Consider the following 17,411-nt stretch of genomic DNA (forward strand, 5'->3'; position numbering starts at 1 on the left):
GAAACAATTACATCACTGTAATGAGTCAAAATAAGGTGTATAACATGCTAAAAACACATATACCCAAAAGCAGATCTTTCAAGTTTGGAGATGGGAGAGCAGCACCATACTATTAAAAGACTTAAAAACAACAGGAGAGCTTTGACAATTTAAATCTAATAGTGAAATAGAACTAGTTCCAGCAGAGAGACTTCTATTGCTAAGACATCCTTGAAAAGGACAGAACATTCTTGGACATGGAAAATAACAGAGCAGCCTACACCCGTAACTCTTGCAACTATCAGCTGTGGACATTATTGTATCAACATTTCAGATAAAGATATTACATAAATTAATTCTGAGAGTGTGAAGTCCTTCTATTTCGGAGAACCTATAGAAGACAAGCATAAACGTTTAAAGAAACTGGGATTTGATTTTGACCTACTTCTCTGGACAGATTACACAAATTGCTAAATAGTTCAAGAAATAAAACTTGAGATTTGTTAAAGGTACAGGAGACCTAGCAGCAAACTTGTTGCTGGCTTGCCTCTGTAAAAACATCTGCTATAGTCATTTAATTAATTTTATGCATTTCATTTATTACATTTTAGAAAATAAGGCTGTCATATTTTGGAAAAGTAACACAGAGAACCCTGATGAATAAGCTAAGTGTGTGTTACAATATAACTGCTGAAACTGTAAAAAACAGTGCTGTTGAGCTTCATAACATTTTACAGTGAACCCATGATGAGCTGCCACCACATATACAGTTTTCCAGGCAAATAGGGAATGAAAACAGAGTGCCAAGGCTTTTTTGTCTTATTATACACACAATGCATGTAAACCTACAGGCAACTTAAGAATTGCTAATCCATCCAGTGTCTGTGTGGTCCTGAAGTGTAGTACCTTTGGACAAATGCAACATATGTTCCAGCTTGTTGCAATTATCTCTCTCTCTTGTCCCCTACTGTAGTCATTAACAGCTACTTAGCAAAACAAATTCTAAAAGGAGAAACCCACGGCAATCAAAAGACAACAATATGCAGCTTTATAAATAACATAACTTAAATAAATGACTGCTTCAGACATGGCACCAGCTGAAGTGGTAGAGGCAGAAAATATTTGTTAGAGAAGACATGTCACTAATCTCTGGACTGGTGAAATGAAATGAAATGAAAATGAGACATACTGTTGTCTGAGCTCTAGCACTGAGCTACAAAATGGCAGGAAATAAATATGTTTGCGAAGAAGGAGTAGTATCGATTTTGGACAATAATCTTTGGCTGGATGAGTGACCCAGCAATGTTTATAAAAGATGTCTGAGGAAGAGAGGACATTAAAAAAAGACTAAGGAAGAGGAGAGAGGACATTAAAAAGACTATGTTTGAGGGCTCCAACAGACACACACTTGAAAGAAAAAAAAGCAACAATTTCTCAGTTATATAATTTATCATACAGAGGAAAGCTGTCATCTTAATCAAATGCATCAGATGAAGGAATCATTTTTAAAAACTCCTTTGGTCTGCTTGCAGTGGCTATAAGAACACTCTCAATAAGTGTCAAGAAACCCCAAGGAGGAGTGCAACTTAATGCAAAAGATCCAAATTACAAAGATGTCTTGCAGAGGCAAGACACAGACTCTGAGTATGAATCAAGTGGAGAATCACTTCATTTTTATATTAAAAGTAACATAAGCATGGGGGTTTCCAAGCTGACAGAGGATTCTAGAAACCAATTAAAGATTGTCCAAAAAATATCAAGGCTATTGACGTCACGTTTTATACATCTGTGGAAGACAGAGGCTGATACAATATGCATACACCTAGGGGATCTTATTTCCACCTCTCCCTCTACTAGCAAGCTACTAAAGGGATAAGCCACAGTCATTGTCTATGGCAATATTTAACAAGAGATAGCAAGAAAACAGCAGAAATTTACAGTTAAGCAGGTCACGCTACTGCATGGCGAATGCAATTACTATCCAATTTCTGTAATTCTGTATAGTGAGATAAGGCTGGGATTTATATACCTGATCAGTGAACACAATCTAGCCTCGGTTGGCCTCTATATGATGACAGTCTTATCAAATGGGTGAATCTAGAGATCCAAAGTGGGATTTTTAGACAGCAACTTCTTGCAGCAGCTAGAAAGTTTTATTCTCATGAAATGCTTACAGCCTCAATAGCCATACAGTAAGCTATATCTCAACTCAACTCCTTCGCTACCATCCATGTTACCTTTGGAAATTTCACAGACTGCAAAGATCATCAAATCAGTCAAAACTTAAGTACACAAATATAGATTGTTCACTGGAAGGTCTGACAGTAAAACTAAAATTCAAGTCCTTTGGCCACATAATGTGAAGGCGGGATTCACTACAGATGAAAATGATGTTGAAAGAGATCAAAGCCAGAAGGAGGAGGCACAGCAGAGGCTAAGACGGTTAAAAAGTAATTACCAAAGTAATAAATATGAATCTGCAAAATCATAAAGAAGCAATTGATGACAGATAGGCCTGGTGTGCTGAAGTCTTTATTGTCACAAAGCGTTGGGCTCAACTAAATGACTAAATAACAAAATTCAAACAGATCTTTAAGAGATTTTTGTTGAGAAGAAGATCCACAGACTGAAGGACAAAGACGACTGCCTTCAGTTCCAGCAAGTGGAAATATAAGCTGTTCCTCAGGAAACTCCAACAGTCGAGGGACAAGGTACAACTATCCTTAAGACTACTCCACTTCTCCAAGGAGGAAACAGTTGTCACCATTTGCTTTAAACTCGAAGCACGTGATTTGCAATTCACCCAGAAAAATGTAAAGACAAACACGCAAAATCACAGTACACTGGCAAGAATCTAACAATAAGAGGAGGACTGACATATCATGACAACTCCATAGCCATTAGCAATGGAATTCCTGCATGTGCAGACAATAGTCGGGAATTATGAAGTTAAACTTTGCCATGAGTTCTAGCACACAGAAACATATTGAATACACAATTTTTAAGATAGAAAGGTTATTCAAAACAAGAAGAGATGTCTGCCACCCAATACTCTGCTGTAGTTCTGTCATAGGTGTTTACTAGGCTAATGACCACAAGGGCCTTTTTAAGCCTAGCCCTGCATCCCAAATCTCTGACAAGTTCTGATACCCTTGATAAGTGTAAGCATGAGCCTGGGAGATGAACCATTTACAGGTTACCTGTTTGCATCACAAACATAGGTGTCAATAAGAGGCCCACCTGTGACTACTACCCTAATCCTGGCTTGCAAGATGAGTTTGCAATCAACCTCAGTGTGATATCTAATACACATACACAAAAAAAGCAATGGTCTCAACCAGAACCCTGACACTCTACTGCTTAACATTTATCCTGACATACTCTGCCTAAAATACAACCCTGTGACACTACATGGTTTACTGACATTTCTCCTGACAGGTACTATCTCACAGCTATCTTCCACTTGTGATCAGAATACCAGCTTCCAGCACAGTAGACTATTCTGTGCCACATCCCCACGTACTTTAAATTACCCATTTTCTATATGGTGCACTAGCAAAGGCTGACCAAGACAGAGAAATGCATTAAGCTGCACTGACAATACCTGTAAGCAAAGCAATTGATGGAATTCTTCAAAAAAAAGTAGCATTCAGACGAGAGCTGTGACTTTGTACCAGGGCAGCCAGCCAGTGGAGGAGCTGACCAGATGCAGGAGCCAGCAAAGTGGCAGCTGACACAAGCTCTCCCTCCTTGGAGGGATACAGTATGAAATTCTGTTGTAGCTGGAGCAGCTTTTAGCACAGAGCCACAAGTAAAGTTCCTATGACTCAGAACATGGTGCAAATTTTTAACAGACCGAGTGTAGGAACAGATGACTTGAGGTATCATGCAAAGGATGTGGTGTGGTGAATATAAGGTGTTAATGAATATTCAAAGTACAGTAAGAAGAAGAGAATCAATCTATTTTCTGTGGCCTTAATTAACTGGTTCACGTGCTTAAGTCCTACATCTGCATGTGTGCAGAGGAACTGCTATCATCTACCTCCAATACTACACCAGCATTCTACGTAACAGACAAATACTTGGAAAACACCATATTTGTTATTCACTATCAGGTTATGTTTTGGACAAATGGTTTGTAGCCTTCAAGTGAAAATTACTAGGGTTATTTCTATTTTTTTTTTTTAATTTTCTCTCCAGTGCAGCTCTCTGCCATCAGAAATGTCATTTACTTTGCTTATTACAGTTTATAATTTTTGTCCCCACTGCAACTGTCTGCATCAGAAATTCCTTCCTCTATCACCTGCTCCAACTTCCACAACACCTGACCAACTTAAATTCATCAGACCAGAGAACTGCAACTGGGGAAATTCTCAGTAGTCAGGATAAGGATATGAACAGGAGAAAAAGGTGTCTTGGTATGGTGCCATCTTGATAGCTCTCTGGAATGCCCTACCCACTGCCCAAACCAATTCCCAAATTGCATGGTTGTGTGTGCTCCAAGCAACTGTACCACTCATGTCAGCAAGTATTCCCAGCTTGCAAAACAGGAAATGCAAATGTTACAAAAATATAATAAATTTATACAGGTGTCTGACATTCAAGAAAAACCTTCTACAGCTGTCAGCTGTACAGGTTGCCCAGACAGAAAAACAGATAGCAGGAGGAGGACAATAACTACTCAATGAAGAAAGCTTCTTCATGGATAAAATAAAGTGGAGAGCACAGATTGATTATATTTGACTTTGGATGAAATCTACATTGCAAATGTGCAGCTAGACATTCTCAGTATACTCAAATGAGTGCATTTTTCTAAGCATCTCAGAAACGTTATGGCTCAAAGAACACAGAGTGTTGATACGTGTGTAAATTTATATCAACTATTAACAGGTACACAAAACATACATATCTGACAGGAATACACCTCTACAAACAGCATTTTTATTGTTACACATATCAGTTGAAAATAATGCATGATTTTCTGAAAAGTACTGTATCAACATTTTGAGGACAGAATATATTTTTAAATGATAGATGGGGCAACATCCTGAGATGTGAATATAAAATATGCAGTTCTGGTTACACCTGTTACAGTGGGTATGTCTCAAAGAACCAAAACAGTGAAAATTTAAAATTCCTAGGAAGTCACAATCTGAGGAAAGCATTAAGGCTAATCTCTTTTATGCATAATCTTATAGTATATATAAACTTTCATGACTGTTTTAATGATTATACAATATATGGAGCTTTTCTCATCAGGCCGCGACTGAAAAGGGGTTTTGTGTTAAACCCAGACAACCCCAGTGAACAATGCAAAATAAGAATAAAATAAACAAGTCCTGAAAAAAGCAAGGTGCCAAAAGGAGGGTTAGGCCCATTTTCCAAACTGCTTACCTTATCACTGTAAAATAGAGGATTTATTGGGAAGGCTCTGCCCCTGCACCCTCAAGTAAGTGTCTTCACCTCCCCACAACCCCCTCCACAAATATGCTAACTGCAATACTTTGACACTTTGGAAAAAGGAAGCAATCTTGATGAGCTGTCCTATGGACTGCTCCTCCAAAGAGGCTGGACTCCTAGAATCACATTCCATACAATACATTGTAAAGGAATCAACCAACAAATATGTTGGCAGAGTCAGAAATGTCCACAATGCCGACAGTTTCTTGTCATTTGTTGATATTTTCAAGAGAAGAAGCAAGCCTCTCTCAACCAATTCTGGTCTGACAATACTAAATAGTATTCAGTAAGTAAGGAGCAAAAGGAACAGTCCTGTCAAGATGACCGAACACTAGACAAAACATATATCTCGCGTATTTATCCTGGGCCAACACTTTTATGGAGCAATGCTTCTGCCACTTCAACAAAGATAGGTCTTTGGTAGAAAAACTTCTGAAATCATTCATTTTCCATTACTCATTTTATCCTACAAGGGGTAACCTAAAAACTGGAGCTTATTCTGAAAAGCAATGGGCAAAAAAGTTAAGGGAGTCTATATGTTCACATACACATACACACACCCACACACCATGCATTTCTAATGTCAGTTTAGAGGACCAAGCTACATAATTGTGCGCCATGGAAATGTGAAGGCACCTGGACACCCATAAAAAAGAAACATGAATACACAGAAAGAAGGCAGAACATGTACACTTCACAAAAAAAGGCACTAATGTCATATGAATCTAATGCAAAACTGACCACTGCATTACTGTCACCTTAATTTCAAAGTGAAAATTTGACAAAAGTATGCAAAATAATTAACAGACAATTCAAAAAAAATAAGTTATGTACTCATCATGTTCCATCTGTGTTGTCCATTTTCATTCTTCCTCAACTGATGGGTTTGGATCCAAACAAGGGGATCTGACTTGACTGCTGCAGAAGCTCGTAGCAGCACAGAACTCTCGAGCTTCACCCTTACTCAGGATGCACCAAACGCAATTGCTTCAGATCTTGTTTGCTGGCTATAGCATAAAGAAATCATTCTTATACAAACAGACATACATGTAAACATAGAAAAAAGGCTGGACAAGGCTATAGCTGGAGCTTTATAATGCTTGGAGTATACAAACTATTTCATATCCACTCACTCTTTCAGAAAAAACATAAGGATGGGGGTTGGTGGGTGGAGAGTTGAGGAAGAATGAAAATGGACAACACTGGTGGAATGTACAGTGAGTACATAACTTCATTATCTGATATTGTCAATTTTCATCCTGTCCTCAACTGATGGGGCAGAGTCCACAACTACCTGAATCCCAGAGTGGACTCAAGGAATGATATTCCTTAGAACCACTGAGCCAAATGATGCTCTATCTCTGGATACCAAATCCAATTTGTAATGAGTGATAAAGGTATGGGGGGAAGCCAAAGTTGCTGCTGCATATACTTTATCCATGGAAGCTCTTGAATGAAAAACTGAGGAAGTTGCTACAGACCTGGTTGAATGAGCACTAATTTGCTTTAGTAAAAGGATATCCAATTTGTTATAAACAAAAGAGATGCAGCCAGTAAGCCATCTAGCTAGAGTGACTTTGGGCAATGGTTTACCCAGTTTCACATCAAGAAATGAAAGAAATATTCTGATGTCCTTTGTTCTATGTAAATACAAAAGCAGTTGCCTATGAACATCCAATAAATGTAATAAATATTCGCCCTTCTTTGAATAATTTGGAAAGAAAAATGGTAAGGTGATGGACTGGTTAATATTGGACTCCGATACTCTTTTGCGCAAAAAAGATGTATTGGTTTGTAATGTAACTCTATCTTTATGAAAAATTAGATATCGGGGCTTCACAGATAAGGCTTGAATTTCAGAAATTGGTCTGCCAGAAGTAATGGCCACCAAAAACAAAGTTTTCCAAGAAAGCAATTTTAAGATCACAGTCATGGGCAGGTTCAAATGGTGTATGGACCAAGGCTTGCATTAACAGATTTAGATCCCATGGAGGAGTAGGATCTTTAAACAGAGGTCTTAACAGAAATGAGGCTCATGAAAACATTTTACAAAGTTTATGAGAAGCGAGTGAGGAACCATCAAATCCAATATGGAAATTAGAAGTTGCTGCCAACTGAACATTAATTGTTGAAGTGTTGAAGAACTGGCTTCTTGATTAAAAAGTAGTGTCAAGAATTCAAGAATGCTATGAATCGGGACAGAAAAGGGTTCCACATGATTTTGAAATGCCCAGTGTACAAACCTATTCCATTTACTAGCATGAAGTTTCCCTGTAGATAGTTTAAGGGAAGATAAAATCTGGTGGACAGGTGACAAGAGCATAAGTTGCTTGGTTATTACTGGAAATGGAGAAACCAAGCTAACAGCTTGAGATTGGGGAGGTCTGGATGCATCATGCCTGGTGAGACAGCAGATCTGGAGTTGGGTCCAACATCTAGGGTTAATGAATTAAATGAGGCCACAGAAAGGGGAACCAAATCTGTCGATGCCAGTGAGGTGCAATGAGGATGACCTTTGGTCTTCAACTTGGCAGCTCTCTGTAGGAGCTTTAGAATCAAAGGAAATGGGGGATAAGCATAAAGCGGACTGGGGGGGGGTAATCATGGAGAACTGCATCTTTCAGTGATTCCCCCTGTGGGGGGGGGGGGTAGGGCAAAGTAGCTGCTGCACTTGTTGTTCAGGGGAGATGCAAAGAGATCATAGCAAGGCTGGTCCCACTGTTGGAAAAACAATTCCACCAAGTTCTGATTGAGGGACCACTGGTGAGGTAGTAGGATGTACCTGCTCAGTTTGTCTGCTAACATGCTGGACTTCCCTGGAATGTGCACTGCTACAGGAAAATAGATGGAAGAGATTGCCCATTGCCAAACCCTGAGTGCTTCTCGACACATAGGTAAGACGTGGTTCCTTCTTGTTTGCTGATGAGCCAAACCACTGACATGTTGTCTGTTTATATCACAATCGTTCCTGAGGGGAGAGCATTCTGAAAGGCCTGCAATGCTAAAACCACTGCTTTCAACTTTAGAACACTAATCTGCAAACTGGCCTTTTTGGGGACCATGTGCCTTGGACGGTCTTTCCTAGGTAATGCCCCCCCCAACTACAACTGGGAAGCATCTGTGGTCACAATGGCCTTGGGACGAAAAACAGCCTTGTAGAACTTGTTCTGGCTGAATCTACCACATTAGCTCTCTCCTGCATATATTGGTTATTCATATCAGAGCAGATAATGGAAGATGAATTATTGACCATTGTGAGGTCAGCATCCATTAAAGAATTCTCATATGAAATCCGGCTAAGGGTAGTAATGTTACTGCTGCTGCCATTGATACCAAAGCCTGAAGGACCAAGCGGGCTGAGATTCTGGTACTGCAAACTATCTTTTTCACTTGTGATTTTATTGCCTGAACTCTGGAGAGTGGAAGTGAGGCTATAGTTGATTTTGTGTCGAGTAGTGCTCCTATGAAGTCTAGACTTTGACTAGGTTCTAGATGAGACTTTTTGTAGTTTATGATTATTTCTAATAAGGCACATCTGGGATCACTTTTTGCCGTAATGAGCTGATGCCTGGTTGGGGCAGAGATGAGCCAGTTGTCTAATTATGAAAACACATGGGATCCCTGCAATCTCAAGTGAGCTACTACTACTGCCATGCATTTGGTAAACACCCTGGGGGCTGTGGTGAGACCATAGGGCAGAACCCTGAATGGGTAGTGATCGGCTTCCTGCCAGAAAAGTAAGAACCTTCTGGATCGCCTGTTCATCTTTATATGACAGTACGCATCCTGAAGATCTATCGAGCATATCCAAATTGTCCTTTTCCAAAAACTGAAGAATGGACTGAACCATGACCATCCAGAACTTGGTCTCTCGATTGGATTTATTTAAGATGCTGATCTAGATTCGTTCTCCAGTTCTCTGGTTTTCTTTGGCACTAAAAAGAACTTTGAGTAAGTTCTGGATTCTATCTGGTCTGCGGGGACCTCGTGGATGACTCTTTTTCTAGCAGCTTTTAAATCTGAATTGCTGCTTGCTCCCTCTGACTGGAGGGAACAAAGGATCATTTTCTTTAATTAGGAAGGTAGAGAGAAAATGGTAATATATAACCTCTGGAAATAATCCTCTGAACCAAAGCATCTGTTGTTATTTCTAGCCAGGCTCTCTGGTGCAGGGATAAACGACCCCCGACTGCCTCCAGTTGGGACCCCTTTCAGGAGCACTGAAAGGGTTTACCAAAGAAAGATTCTCTGGAACCCTGGTTTTGCAGGTCAGCTCTGTCACAAGTGCAGCATCCACCTTTTTGAGTTCTCCAGTCTACCTCTGAGGGAACTTCCTCCACATGTGTCCTGTAAAGATCCCCGGGATTTTTTGAAAAACATTTTATCACAGCCTGGATGATTCCTTGAAAAAGACATTTAAGAGGTGGAAAAACATATGCCAACAGCAGAAAGGGTCTTTCTATCCTTCCCACACCTAGACAATGTGTCTTTAACCTTGGGGCTAAAAAGAGATGTGCCATCAAAAGAAGCATTGATGAACGAAGACTTAAAGGGCTCCGCAAAATCACACAAGAGGAACAAGGTGCATCTCCTAATAGAAATGCCTGAACCTGATGCCCTTGAGGTTTCTTCTGCTACAACAGAAATGGGCCTCATGCAAGGCAGCCAATAAGGTGAAGGTCATTGACGCATAGGCATGCTTCCAAAATCTGTCCATCACCTGGGACTTCCTGTTGGGGGAATGAACGGAGGAACTTTCTTCAGCAAGTTCCTTCTTAGTGGCTGCTGCCACAACCATAACATCAACAGGCATACCCTTGCACCATAACTGTTTATCCTCTGGAGCTGTCATGATTTCATCTGGCTTCTTGGGAATTTTCTCAATGATGTCTGGATCCTTCCATGCCCACCAAGAGATCAAGTTAATGAGCTCATTGGCAGGCGGAGTCACCTAGGAGGTAGATGGGCTGGTACCGAATGCCTCTAGGAGTACAGATTCTTCCAATGAAGGGTTGCATGCTGGGCTTCCAGCCACCTCCTTTTTTCAGGATTTCTAGGATGTCCCCAAATGAGATCGGGAGGTGACCCATGGGAATCCTTCGCCCTCATCAAAACCTGCATCTTCTGTGACAGTTTCACAGGGGTCTAAATGCTTCCTCTTGCATGTTCCCTTCTTAGGGACCTCATCAGTGGGTATTCTGGGGAAGTGCCAGAAGAAGTGGGGATACCCTAATGTGAAGCCTGGAGTTTCAGTACCAGCTGTCCCTGTGGACAGAAGACTTGAGTTTGCAGAAGCAGACACAGTACAGATGCATTCAGAGGATCTGAGGGAGTAGGGTCCATCTGAGTCAGGGGTGCAAACAGGGCTCTTTCCATGACCACAAAGGCAGACCACCCCAGTGAGGGATAGGACCCCAGATCTAAGAAGGCAAATTTCTGATCTATGTTCCCACTCTGCCCCAAGGTCTTCCTGGAGCTGAAGCTGGAGCTGAACTGACCATTAACAAGGGTCCGAGGCATAGAGATGGCTCTGAAACCCTCAGAGTTGACTGAAACACCTCGGATATGAGAGGGTATAACTGGCTCCGAGAGCTCTCCAGATCTGACTGAACCGAAGAACTCAGAGCAAGCCTCGGATCCAAGGATAAAAAATGTTCAGATCCACAGCGAACGGGGCCCAGACAACTAGGATCCAAGGGCTCTGAGGCCTTGAAAAGAGTCAGATGAGGAAATGGCAATGGTGGAGTAGTGGATGCATGGATCTCCTGACCCAACGGGCTAGGAGCTGAAAGTAAAACTGACCAAGTCTGCAATGAGAGAATTTTCTCACTATTCTCTCCACATCCTCTTCTGTAAGTTTTCTGGAAGAGTGAGTGGATAGCCCTGAAGGAGATCTTGGCCTCTCTAAGAAAGGGGAAGGAATCCTGGATGGAACTGGATCCACTGAGGGGGAGTAACCTGTTTTCGGTAAAATTACCAGATCAGCAGGTCTTTGTGTCGGATCCAAGGTACCTTTAAATTTTGAGCTTTTTGGATCCAAAGAGGTAGTCAGATCTGAAGACTTTTTCTTCATATTTCTGGGATCCGAGGATTTAGGCATTTTATTTTTTGGATCTGAGGGAACGGCTGGATCTGAAAAAGATCTTTTCAAGGACATCTCTGAAGTTTTAGAAGAGACAACTGAGGTGCTTGGAGAAGTGGAAGATACTTTTTTTGATTTTTCTATTGTAGCTCCAGATAAGGCCTCACTAAAAGAAGATGGAAGCAATCACTTCAGCATTAATTTGAGTTCAAGGAATACAAGACAAGAACAATTTTCTTGGAGATGGAAGGGTCCAAGACAGAACATGCAAGGTATGTGAGCATCAGAAAAAGGAATTTTCTGACCAGATTTACTACATTTCTTAAAGCCTTCCTGGCTTTTCTCTTTTTCAGACATCTTAATATCAAAACTCTAATGGTTTCCACTAACATCTAGCAGGATAATAACAACAACAACAATACACACACTACAAAAAACTCTAAAACTGTAACTTTAAATTTTAAAAGTCTAACTTGAACTTTAACCTGTCAGCAAACTCGAAGTGGGCAACTTTCTTCTTCAGAACACTAAAGTCAAAAAAACCCAGAAAGGACTACAAAGGTTTTTTCTTTCTTTTTCTTTGTTAAAACGAAGCGGAAGAGAGCAAATTACCTACAAAGGTAGCTAAGAGCGACGATGAGCGTAGAAGACAAGAAAAGGGAAAGGGAAAAAAATACTATCAATAGTATTGTACAGTGTACGCTAGCACTAGGTGACAGAAAAAGGCAAATGGAAAACAAGAAAATTTGCATAAAACTGCATTTATCCAACTTTAAGCTTGAGAATCTAACAACCACATCTTTTGCTAGAGGCAGAAAATGAGATTTGAGGTAATTGGGGTTGGTGCATTCTGGGTAAGGGAGAAGCTTGAGAGCTCTATCCTGCTATGAACGCTTGCAATCGCCGAGTCAGATCAGATGATTTGGACTTGAACCCATCAGTTAAAGACAGAATAAAAACTGACAGCATCAGATCAAAAATAAATTATTTTGCAAAGGAAAAGTGAGAAGTGCAAACAAACAAAACAAGTACACCACCCTCTGCTTAACCCTTACAATCAGTAAGAAAAAAACTCAAAAGGGAAGAAGATCTACCTCTCCATTTAAAAGCAGTCTATCAACTTCATCAAAGAGAGGAGGTAACTCTCACAGAAAGAAGAGTATACCCTTATGGAATGTGCTAAGATGTTTTAGCCACAAGCTCCTTCTAAAGGCAATATAGCAATTCTACTGGATGAATGCTTTGCTGAACTAAACTCCATGATGATCTGCTCTCTCTGGAAGAAGGTAAATCTCCCAAACACTACTGCAGTAGAAATTGCTGGTTGTGGATACCTTGTCCAGAAAGATACCGGCTTTACCTAAGACACAAACCTCAAGAACTTCATTGAAAAGCAGAGAAATTGGATGAATACATTGACTATGGCATCCTATAAATAACTTTTATCTAATTAATTTTAACATCCAAACAGATGGTAATGTGCAAGACCGGAGCTAACAGGTCATCTAAAAAAATGGCAGATTACCGAAGAATGTACCAAAGCACCATAGTAAATATATGTTAATGTAGTCTTGGAGTGGGTTCTATCAGAAGGGGGGGGGGTGTCTATCAAATGTGACAGTATTGCACATTTTAACATTTCATCTGAGCCCATTTTCAGAAAATAACAGTTGTGTAAGAACTTACCATAACAGTAGATGTCAACTTTTCACTTTTGCAATATTCCTTACAAAAGGACATCCAGCATACCAAAGCTTGAGTCCTTCCAAGCACCATACATCAGATGTATGTCCTACATCTGAAGCATAAGGTAAATAAGAGACTTACAAGCACTAAACCCTCAGAACTGAATTGCCTCACAAAAACCAGAACAACCAAGGAGAAATATAAAAAGCGATTGTATGTACATCCGGAAAGAGGATAAAAAAAAGACCTCTCAGCCAAATAGCAATGAAAAAACTTAAATGGTGAAAGGAGGGAGGGATGGAATATCACCAACAGTGAAAAGTTGGATATCTACTATCATGGCACGTTCTTTTAGAAGCTGTAACATGTCCTTGCTTTATCACTATTGTAGTATTCCTTACAAAAGGGAGAGCACTAAAGCTACTACAAATAATGGGAAGAGGAAGAAGTGACACAGGAACCCTACAAAAAGCAATGGAGGGTGGACTTGACAAACCCTGCTGTAGCCCTACAAACAATATTCAACTTACACTGTTTTACTAGTAAAGGTATGTACAGAAGACAAAGTAGCAGCTTCCAAAATGGATCTAGAATCAAGACACTTAAAAAACACTCCAGAACAGGAAACCCACCTAGTAGAATGAGCATGAAAAGAAGTAGGAAGCTTATCACCATGAAGAGAAAAACAAAGAAATGACCTTAAAAATCCATGAGAAGATGGTTTGCTTTGAAACAGTGAAATCCAAATTTGTGGCTTGAAAAGAAAAAAAAATGTTGCTCAGATTTTCTAATATTCCTAGTTTTGTTAAAATAATGTCTAAGCTGACAATTCAAATTCAAAGACTGCAGAACCCTCTAACTGTTATTTTAGGAGAGGGAAAAAAAGGAGGGAAGATGAATGGTCTGATTTAAAGACAAATCACTGGCTACTTTAGGCATAAAAAAGGTTAGTTTGAAGAGAAACACAGTCTGTGTGGAAAACTAGAAAAGGAGGAAATGCCATAAGGGCCGGAATCAGACAAACATCTTTATTGAATTATCAGTTATAACATAGGCAATCATACATTTATATAAATGAAAACAAACCATACTGACATATTTTCAGGTGTAGACATTATACATCACTTATTTTCTGTACAGTCGTTTGTCAGTCAAACATTACAGAGCTCATTCTATTCCTGCCTTGCCTTAACCCTCATTCCTCCACCAAATCACTATTCTCCACATATTGTTCCCACAACTCCCATTTTTTTCTATGTAATTTGCTCCCAACCTTTTCTAAAAATCCACCTTCCAGTTCTTTTTATCTCTGTTACTATTTTCGGTACTTATTTACTTGGTAATGCCAATTTGCTTATCTAGTATTTCTGACAGAGTAGTGTGCAGGGAATTTTTTAAAGTATGCCAACTCATTACACACCCAAAAATATGTTCCCAATTATCTCTTTCTTCCCCATCACACCTCCAACATTTGCAATCTACTTAAGAAAAACCCTCTGGTTTCTGCTTGGGGCATCAAAATACTTATGCAAACACTTCCAAGCAAAGATCCTAAATCTTCTAGACTTTGTTGCAATATTTGGAAGCCATACATATATCTTCCCACTGTTTCTTTGTGAATTACTTATCCAATCTCTCTTTCTGATCTGTCTGATTCAATCCTATAGTTCTGAAATATTTTATATACTCTATTAATTATCCCTGTTTAAACAACAGTTCTGTTTTTACTACCAGTGCGGGTCTTTCACTTAGGATCCCACTATACCTTTCTCTTTACCTATACTCTGATATTAATCCTTGACAGAGAAGGCAATCTGTAGCCTGCAACTCCCAATGTCTTGGTGCCTTTGCCAGTTTTCTCCAGCAAATTCCAGCCCCATCTTGCCTATTCTCTGTTCCCCTAATTGCAGTCATCCCTATTGGCAGAGTATCCTTTCTCCATTCCCGTGTTGACTTAGTTCTTAAGAGTATTTTCACTTTCTGCTACTTTATGAATACAATATTTTGTATAATTACTGTTATTCTCATTAAAGATCTACATCCAAAATCCCAGTCTCTATTTCTTGAGCGTGCCCCCATTTTATCAACATCTCTTTCTACTTTGAATTATAGCTTTCTGCTTGTGCTGCTAACTGTGTAGCTCTGAAATACCCCTTCAAATCTGGTAATCCCAAACCACCTTGTTCTATTGGAAGGGTCAACATATCCCACTTGACTCTTGCCATCTTTCCCTCTCAGATAAAATCCTTCAACTCTTAATTATCTACAATTTCTCCACTGGTTGACAAAAATATGTTTGACCTGTGTATAAAACTAAAGAGACTAAACATTTTCACTCCTTGTATCTTGCTATCCATATCTATAAAACAGAGATTCAAATTTCTCATTTTTAGTCTCTTCCTAAATATCCTTAGCTGCCATAACAGCAGTATGGATTAACAAGGATTCTAAGTATTTCATTTTATCATGTCCCCATAAATACGGGTATTGCTAAACCACTTTGTGTGTTTGTACATAGTTTACAACCTTTGTTTCACCTTCATTAATTTTGTAACCTGAAAAGACTTGAAACGATCTCAGAATGTTCAACAATACCGAACTGTTCTTTTCTGGTTTTATCAGATACAGAATAATATCTGTAAATTAAGCCAACTCTTCTTAATTACCATACTAATTACATCCTTGAGTTTGAGTCCCTTAATTTCTTTCCCAATGGTTCTAAATATAATGCAAACAACATAGGGGAAAGAGGACAGCCCTGCCTGGTTCCTCTACTCAAAAATAACATATCAGAGAGGACCCCTGTCCCCCAACAAACACTTTAATTTTTGCCTTTGATCCTTCTAATCAACCTTATTTTATTAGTGAATGCAAATGCTTCCATTGCCCTACTCATGAAATCCCAGCTTTCTCTTTCAAATGCTTTCTCTGCATCAAGACCCACCAACTGTGGTATTTTCTTAAATTCTACTTCCCTCTGGATCATCAGTGTTCTATTAATATTGCAAATATTTGCCTCCAAACCGATCCACATCTATCAGTTTTGGCATCACCTTTGTCTATAATGGCTAAAAGAATGGCAAACACTTTATAATCATGGTTTAGAATTGAAATGGGATTATATGAAGCTAGATCTCATTGGTCTTTACCATCTTAAGGTATTACAGTCACCACAGCTTTCTTCCAGAATACTGGTGTTTCTTCTTCTAATATACTGTTAAACAAACCTTCTAGATTAGAATAATCCAAAAAACTGTGTGCTGGTTCGCGTTGTGCCAGAGGAAATCCCAAACAGTATAAATGTTCTCGTAGTTTCAAAATGACATAAATGAAGACAGTCCACGACACTAATGAAGTAACGTAGTTTATTACAAGTAAGCGCTTTCACCCGTAGGCTTCTTCAGACTTTTCTTACTAACAGCAAAGATACAATTTAAATAAACTATTGTGCTTCGCTATTGGTTGGTTCATAAAACAAGGAAAAAGGCTTAAAGCGCTACTATGACAATACATGCAGTGAAACACTAAATATGCGAATAAAACCTTAAACATTTATTCAAAACAACATTAAAACTGAGTTTAAAACCATTAAATATTGAGTTCATTAATTTAAAAATATCAAAAATGAGCAGCGAGTATGTATGTAAAATTATACATCTAGTGTGTGTATATATAACGTGTAATATGTACACGTATAGTCATATAACTGAATGTCAACTCGTCTAGACTAAAAAATATATAAATATATATGTATAGAAAAATATATGTAAAAAATGTATATATATAAAAAACCTAATAAACCAAGGTTCTTTACTGTGACAAAATAAATCACCAGGTCATGACAAAATATATACAAACTGACAATCATACAACTGTTCACCTGTGTAAAAAGAATTAAAAATCTTGAGGAGATACTAATGAAAACTTTACCAAAAACCTGATAAAAATCTGTTGTCTATAAATAAATAATACATTACCATTAATGCATAAGTAGTACGAAAATACTGATTAAAAACTCTACACCCCTGTGTCTATTGACTGATTTATGTGCTTTGTCATGCGGAGCAAAAAATAACCAGTACAATCAAAACAAGGTTGATAATACAGATATTCACCCATATAAGAAAAACAATAAATATCTTAAAAATTGATATACCAATGGGGTACATAGCCTACAATACATATCTAATGCTTAGGTGCTTTT

At 39.0% G+C, this 17,411-nt stretch overlaps 1 protein-coding gene across 1 annotated transcript in view; it reads right to left on the reverse strand.

Moving 5' to 3' along the window:
• LMBRD1 (LMBR1 domain containing 1) overlaps positions 1–17,411 on the reverse strand; it is a 2,226,796-nt gene that overhangs the window by 757,347 nt on the left and 1,452,038 nt on the right. The gene's annotated exons all lie outside the window — the stretch shown is intronic.

This window comes from Protopterus annectens, chromosome 2.part2 (genome assembly GCF_019279795.1).
Source record: "Protopterus annectens isolate FY-2018-M chromosome 2.part2, PAN1.0, whole genome shotgun sequence".
In the NCBI taxonomy this organism is placed as follows: domain Eukaryota; kingdom Metazoa; phylum Chordata; order Ceratodontiformes; family Protopteridae; genus Protopterus; species Protopterus annectens.